This window comes from Capra hircus, chromosome 29 (assembly GCF_001704415.2).
Source record: "Capra hircus breed San Clemente chromosome 29, ASM170441v1, whole genome shotgun sequence".
Classification (NCBI taxonomy): Eukaryota; Metazoa; Chordata; class Mammalia; order Artiodactyla; family Bovidae; genus Capra; species Capra hircus.
Genome location: NC_030836.1, coordinates 47,341,078 through 47,348,820, shown reverse-complemented (window position 1 = coordinate 47,348,820; position 7,743 = coordinate 47,341,078).

Here is a 7,743-nt window from a genome sequence, read left to right as displayed (position 1 = left end):
CTCCCATGCAGGAGTCAGTCCTGGGTAATGGCAAAGTGGGATGAGAAGGCGGGAAGGCCCCGCCCTCACTGAGGGACCACAGCGATCGGGGGTGGGGAAAGGACTGGCTCTGGCTTTGAGCCTCGGCTCCGCTATCACCTCTCTGGGGGCCTTCTGTCCTCGCGGAGCTGTCTTCTCATCTATAAAGTGGAGACAGCCACCTCCCCACCGCCCCCCACCAGGCTGCTGTGTGCTGGTCTGGCCTCCATCTATCAGCAAGCGCTGAGAAGTGTCATCCCAGGGCCTTCTGCGGAGGGGACCTGAGCTGGGTTAGAGCTGGGTGGGCATAGCCCAGCCCTGCCTGAGCCACCCCAGGCCACCTTCATCCTGTCCCTGGGTCCACCAAGGGTCAGGTAAAAGACGTCAGCCTGCACGGGGACTCGTGGGATCTCAAAGGAGGAGCTTTCATCCCAGGTAAGGCCGGGACTGATGTGGCTTTTACATCACCTAGGCCTCATTTTCCGGGGCAAGGCTGTGCCCATCCTTGATTCAGGAACTCCGCTTCGGACTCACGGAGCCCAGGGCACACTCAGGCCAGGGTAGTGAACAGGGCAGCGAGGCTGACCAGCGGGGGCTGGATGAGGCGACCCAGGTGGGGATGACCGGGAAAGCCAGAGTGGCCGGGGAGGCCAGGACGACAGGGGGCCGTCCGGATGACTCCCTCCGGCCTGGTCACTCGGCTCCATTCCAGTCCGCTCCCGTCCACTCTGCTGCCCAACCCCCGTGCCCCCAGAGGCGCCTCTCAGCTCCCTTTGCCAAGGCAACATTTGCCCTTTCAGACCTGGCTCCCTGCCGTCTGACTGGGCGAGAGCCAGGAGGACTCAGAAGAGGGAAACTAAGCACAGAGCCGATCAGCCCAGAAACAGAACGTGGCAACCAGTTGTTGCAGTTCAGTCGCTCAGTCGTGCCAGACTCTCTGTGACCCCAGGGACGGCAGCCCGCCAGGCTCCTCTGTCCATGGGATTCTCCAGGCAGGAATACTGGAGTGGGTTGCTATGGCCTTCTCCAGGGGATCTTCCCAACCCAGGGATCAAACCTGGGTCTCCTGCATTGGCAGGTGGGTTCTTTACTGTCTGAGCCACCATACTTTGCAGCAAATCCGGAGCCTGGCATGAAGTTGCAGGTTAACAGTAAACAGACGAATGGATGAATGCTTAGTATCCTCCATCCTAAAACCAACCAACCTCGGCGTTGCACACAGTGACTCCAGACAAGACAGAGCAGAGGCGAAGCTCGTTCTGAAAACTGGGGAAAAGGTGAAGCTACACGCGCTGGGTTTCCCAGATTGTGCTGGCGGTGAAGAACCCGCCTGCTGATGCAGATGCAAGAGACGCAGGTTTGATCCCCAGATCGGGAAGATCCCCTGGAGGAGGGCATGGCAACCCACTGCGGTATTCTTGCCTGGAAAATCCCATGGATAGACGAGCTTGGAGGGCTCCAGTCCACAGGGTCGCAAACAGTCGGACACCACTAAGGGCGTGCACTCTCTCTCTCTCTCTCTCTCTCTCTCTCTCTCTCTCTCTCTCTCTCTCACACACACACACACACACACACACACACTGGTCAGGGACACCCCCCTCCCCAGCTCCCTGGGCAGAGGCTGGAGGAGTCTTTACTAGGCATGCTTATTTCCTGTAGCTTATGTAACAAATGACCACAAACTTAGCATTTTAAAACAGAACAAATTCGGACTAATATCTCTCAGTGGACTTGGAGGTTTTTTTTTTTTTTTTTTTTCTAGGACAAAGCAACTCCTTGCAGGGATACTTTAGCCTGTTGCTGCCTGAAAGACCACTAAAGTACAATGCTACAGGGTGCTTCTGGCAGACAAAGCGTTCACGGAACCAAGTGAGACTGATCAGCTGAATCAGGGCAGATGCTTCACTTCCTAACCTTTTCAGCCAATAACATTTTCGCACGGACTTAGGGTCCTATTTTCCGTGTTTCTCTGTTAGTTGTGTCAGAATCAGATCTTCAGTATTTTAAACTGGGTCACATATTCGCATATGCTAAACCTGAAAGTGGGATGGAGTCATCACAGCAAAATATTCCAGCCTTCCCTGGTGGGCCAATGGGTAAGACCCCACCTGCCAGTGCAGAGGACGCAGGTTTGATCCCCAGTCTGGGAAGCTCCCACATGCCAAGGGGTAACTAAGCCCGCTGCACCACAACAACCGAAGCTCACGAGCTCCAGAGCCTGCTGCCTCACAAGAGAAGCCGCTGCGGTGAGAAGCCCCCGCTCGCCCCACCTACAGAAAAGCCCTTGTGCAGCGACCAAGGCCCAGGGCAGCAGGCACAAATACATAAAAATAAAATAAGCCTCGTTAATAGACACTGACGCTTGCATTTTCTATCCATCTCATATGTCACAAAATAGCCTTCTGAGTTTTTTTCAACCATTACTAAACATGAAAGTCATTCTTAGCTTGCGAAAGTCATTCTTAGCTGTACCCAAAGAAAGGGCCAGGGGCCCAGATTTGGTCTGAGGGCAACCGTTTGGCAACCCCTGATCCAACTAACATTGGGAAAATCGTTTACTGAATTCTGGGGGAGCTCCATGATGTAATAGGATGAAGCAGTTTTGAATGACAGTTGTGACAAATATTTTTAAAACATGGGACAATGTTTATGACACATTAAGTGGAAAATAGCTGAACACACAAGGGTATGCGCAGCCGGATGGTAACTGTGTAAAAATGTGCAAACATACGGAGGGTGATCTGCAAACTATTAAAGGGCCAGCTGGGCAAGCAGAGTGAGAGCACTTTCATCACTCGGTTTTCCTTTTTTTTTTTTTCCAAGAAGACTCAGTATAATTCTTGGCTCAGTGTGATGCGTGGTGAAGTGAAATTTCAGGGGTTGGGGGAGGCAGCATAGCCAGTGATCAAGGCTCTATTGGGGGTCGGATCTGGGCTCTATTGGGGGTCGGAACCCACTGGTCGTCACTCACTGCTGAGACCCGGCTCCCTCTTCCAGGAGCAGTGGGGAGTGAGAGGGGGAATCTGGAGGCTGAGCCCTGAGAGGAGCCCCTCTCCCACGGCGGCCTGCTAGGCCACCGTCCCTCACAGGCGCCCCTCTCCCAGCTCTTCCCCGGGTCTCTGGGGTCAGCCAGCTCTCTGAGGCTGCTCCTCAACAGTCCAGGTCATGGGGGCCCGCCCAGCCCTCACCAGCACTAACCCGGCTCCTCCATCTGAAGGAGGCACCTCCGTGGTGCAGAGGCTTGGAGGCCGGTCCAGCCATGGTGGGAACGGTCATCCCTCCCTCACAGTCCTAAAGAGCCTGGCTCAAGGGCTCAGCCACCGTATGCTGTTCAAGAAGTCCAGGGGACACAGGGTGAGCATCTGACCCAGCACTTCCACTCCAAGGGAAGTGAAAACAGACTCAGGTAAAAACTCATACTTGAATGTTCCCAGCAGTACTATTCATAGCAACCAGAAAGTAGGAAAGTCCAAATGTCCACCACCCTGATGGATAACAAGCTGTGATCGGGCCATACCATACAATAGTGTTCAGGCGTAAGAAGGAGTTCACACTGACACGTCGATGAAACTTGACGAGGTTCAGTGAAAATAGCCAGACACTCAAGGCTACATTGTATGATTCCATTTGTATTAAATGTCCAAAGTAAGTGAATCCAAAGAGATAGGAAGGAGGTTTGTGGTTGCCTGAGGCTGGGAATCAGGGACTGGGGAGTGACTGCTGGTGGATCTGGGGTTTCCTTCTAGAGGGATGAAAACGTTTTGGAACCAGACAGAGGTGAGAGATGGGATGAGATGGTTGGATGGCGTCACTGGCTCCGTGGACATCAATCTGAGCGAACTCGGGGACATAGTAAAGGAGGGGAAGTCTGGCGTGCTGCAGTCCGAGGGGTCGCAGAGTCCGCCATGACTCAGCGACTGAAGGACCGTAAGGAGAGACAATTGACAGCTGTGCAACATTAAGAACGCCACTGAACGGCGCACTTCAGGACGGCTGGCTTTAGGGCGTCCCTGGGGGCTCGGTGGTCAAGAATCTGCCTGCCCGTGCAGGAGACACAGGTTCCATCCCAGAGCCAGGACGACCCCGCACGCTGTGGAGCAACCAAGCCCGTGTGCTACGGCTATTGAGCCCGTGCCTTAGAGCGTGGGAGCCACAGCTGCTGAAGCCCGGGTACGCTACAGCCCACGCTCCGCAACGGGAGAAGCCGCCGCAGCGAGACCCCCTCGCACTGCAACCAGAGAGAACGCCTGTGCAGCAGTGAAGGCCCCGCACATCCACAAAGAAATGAGTTTTTTAACGGTTAATTTTAGGAATTCCCTGGAAGTCCAGTGGTTAAGCCTCCACGCTGCCGATGCAGGGGGCGTGGGGTTTGATCCCTGGGCGGGAAACTAACATCCCACAGGCCACATGGCCAAAACACAACAATGAAATAAAGTGGTGAATTTTACATTCTGTGAATTTTACCTTAAAAGAAGTCCCGATGGAGCTGGCCAGAGTTGGGGGAGGGGGAGTACAGCAGCTGAACGGCGCCGTCAAGAACGGGCCAGATGTCCGAACCACACAAATAGGTGACATAGAGTCCTCCATCCAATGCACATACAGCGATGCCTACATGGGACAGACCTGGGCCAGGGAGAGCCAGGCTTCGGGCCCCGTCAGGCCGGCTTGAGGAGGGCCGGACACAGGGCGCTGGCCGCCTCTCCCCGAGGAGCACAAAGATCTCCCTGGAAGCTCCCCTCCCCCCGGGGGCTGCAGTTTTCCTGCCCTGCCCTCCCCCGACCACGCCCTGCAAGGGCCCGCAGTGGTCCAGGGGAACATCCTGCTGGCAGCTGCCAATCGCCCTGACTGACAGGCCTGGAAAATCCAGAATGCCTCACCCTCTCACCCTGCCAGGCATGTAGACCTTCTGGGCTGCATGTGTGAATTAGAAATGAAACGAATACGATTATTATTAAGAACATTTGGGCGGCACTTCCTGAACCATTAAGTCACCCTTCACCCAAGCCAGAAATATTGGCATCTTCCCAGCCCCTCACCCCACAGGGATCAGGCGATGAATTCTGATGATTTAACCCGTGACTATTCAGCAGCTGTGCCCCTCAGCCTTCTCTGCCTGGCCACGCCTCCAGACTCGGGCTACCTACCCCTTCCTGCACGATTCTGGTTCATTTAAGACACCTTCTCCTCTTGGTCATCCCCAGAAGGACTTTTCTAGAACACAAATCGGGCGGATCTCCTCCTCCTCCCACCTGTGTGAGACCCAGGCCCACCCCCAGCCAACCAGGACCACAGGATGCCCAAGATGGAGAAGCACCCAGCAGGGGCCTGTTCCATGCTGATTACAGGACCACACTCAGCGCTGTGGAAAACTTTTAAAAAGTGCAAGAACTGAAGAAAATGACAAGCACTAGACCTAGTCCCAAAGGTCAGAGATGTTTACAGTCTGGCCTTACGACTCTCCTTCTTCTTTACGCACGTGGGTGTCTTTTGCACAAATTGCACACGTGCTCAGACACTCGGCAGTGTCCGGCTCTTTGTGACCTCGTGGACTGTGTGGCTGGCCAGGGTCTTCCATCCATGGAGTTCGCCAGGCCAGAATACTGGAGTGGGTTGCCATTTCCTCCTCCAGGGAATCTTCTCAACCCAGGGATCAAACTCATGCCTCCTGCATTGGCAGGCGGATGGGTTCTTTACTACTGTGCCACGTGGGAAGCTCTTACATAAATCAGAGCCTGCTGAATCGCTAGTTCTGCATCCCATTTTTATCCTTAAACATTAACATTAAATGATTACACAATGTGATTGTAAGATGATTCTACCATTTGATTTTTACAAATTATCTGCAAAAAAGATGAATTCCTAGAAATTATAGAGGAACTTTGGGGTAAAGATGGCAAGTGAAAGTTAGTCACTCAGTTGTGTCTGACTCTTTGTGACCCCATGGACTATAGACCATCAGGGTCCTCTGTCCATGGAATTCTCCAGGCAAGAATGCTGGAGTGGGTTGCCACGCCTTCCTTCAGGGGATCTTCCCAACCCAGGGATCAGATGGCAGATTAAATGCATACATCAACCGAAGGCCACTCCTGAGTCAAATCAGCTGATTCCACAGAATCACCAGAAGCTCAGGAAGCGGGGGTCCTCGGGTGCTGAGGAAGTGGGGTGCATAGTCAATAAACTAACGAGGAGGTAGGAAAGCCTTTCAGAGAAGCAATCACTTCAGAGACAGAAGGAAGATTAGAGGCAGGAATCCCCGGTGGTCCAGTGGTTAGGATTCTGCCCCCCAGTGCAGGGGGTGTGGGTTTAATCCACGGAACCCGGGTCGAGGAACCAAGGTCCTGCACGCCGTGGGATGTGATCAGAGATTTTTAAAAATTTTTTTAAATTTAAGAATAAAATTTAAAAAATAATTTTAAAAAAGAAAGTAGAGGTGACCAGGGGCTGGGGTAGTGAATACAGTTTAGGGGGCACGGTTTCCTTTCGGGGAGATGAGAAAGTCCTGGAAGTGGATGGTGGTGATGGCTGTACAATATTGTGACATTGCTCAATGCCACTGAGTGGTGCCCTTCAAAATGGTTAAGATGGTATAGTGAAGTCGCTCAGTCGTGTCCGACTCTTTGCGACCCCATGGACTGTAGCCTACCAGGCTTCTCCGTCCATGGGATTCTCCAGGCAGGAATACTGGAGTGGGTTGCCACTTCCTTCTCCAGGGGATCTTCCCGACCCAGGGATCGAAACCTGGGTCTCCCGCATTGGAGGCAGACGCTTTAACCTCTGAGCTACCAGGGAAGCCCTAAGATGGTATATTCTATGTTATGTATATTTTACCACAGGTTTTTTTTTCTTTTTTTTAAGAAAAGGGACCTGGGACTTCCCTTGGGGTGCAGTGGATAAGACTCCGCCTACCAGTGCAGGAGACGCAGGTTCGATCCCTGATCCTGGAAGATCCCACAGCGAAGCCCGTGGACCACAGCTACTGAGCCTGCGTGCCTAGAGCTGGTGCTCTGCGACGAGAGAAGCCCCAGCAGTGAGAAGCTGCCGACTGCGACAAAGAGCAGCCCCACCCTCCTCGACCAGAGGAGGCCTGGCAAAGCCGCGAGACCCAGCTCAGCCAAAATAAATGAGTTAATCGGACTGTGCTAGTCTGATTATCAGATCCGACGTGCTACTCAGCGAAGCCCCCTCCCCCGACCCAGGAGAAGAGTCGGCGCAGGTCTCGTCTCTGCAGTAAGATGGGCCCCTCTGCTCCGAGGCCAGGGGACAGTCAGGGCAGGGATGCCACGCAGAAGAAAGGGTGTGAGGAGGAGGGACGAGCAGCAGATGCCGCCAGCCTACCCGCCCTGGCGCTGCCTGGGGTCCGACAAGTCCAAGGGGAGAGACAGACACTGACATCCGCCCCCCGGCTCCAGGGCCGGGCAGCTGGCTCCCCGGCAGAGCCCTAGGTCAAGGAGCCTGTGAGCATCTGAGCATCCAGGCCTCACCGGATCCAAGTGGACAAAGACCGGGTGTCTGAGGAGAGCCCTCCAGCAAAGGCAGATGACAGAAATATGGAATAAAACCGCTGCTGGAAGAGGGGCGCAGGCAGCAGGGCACTGCACCCCAAGAGCCGAAGGAGAGAGACGGGGGATAAGAAGGAGTTCTTAAATCATGGTAAAATGTGATCGTGTGAATTTTTAAAACCTGAATGTCAATATGAGGAACGGCTCATAGAAAGAAAGCAAAAGA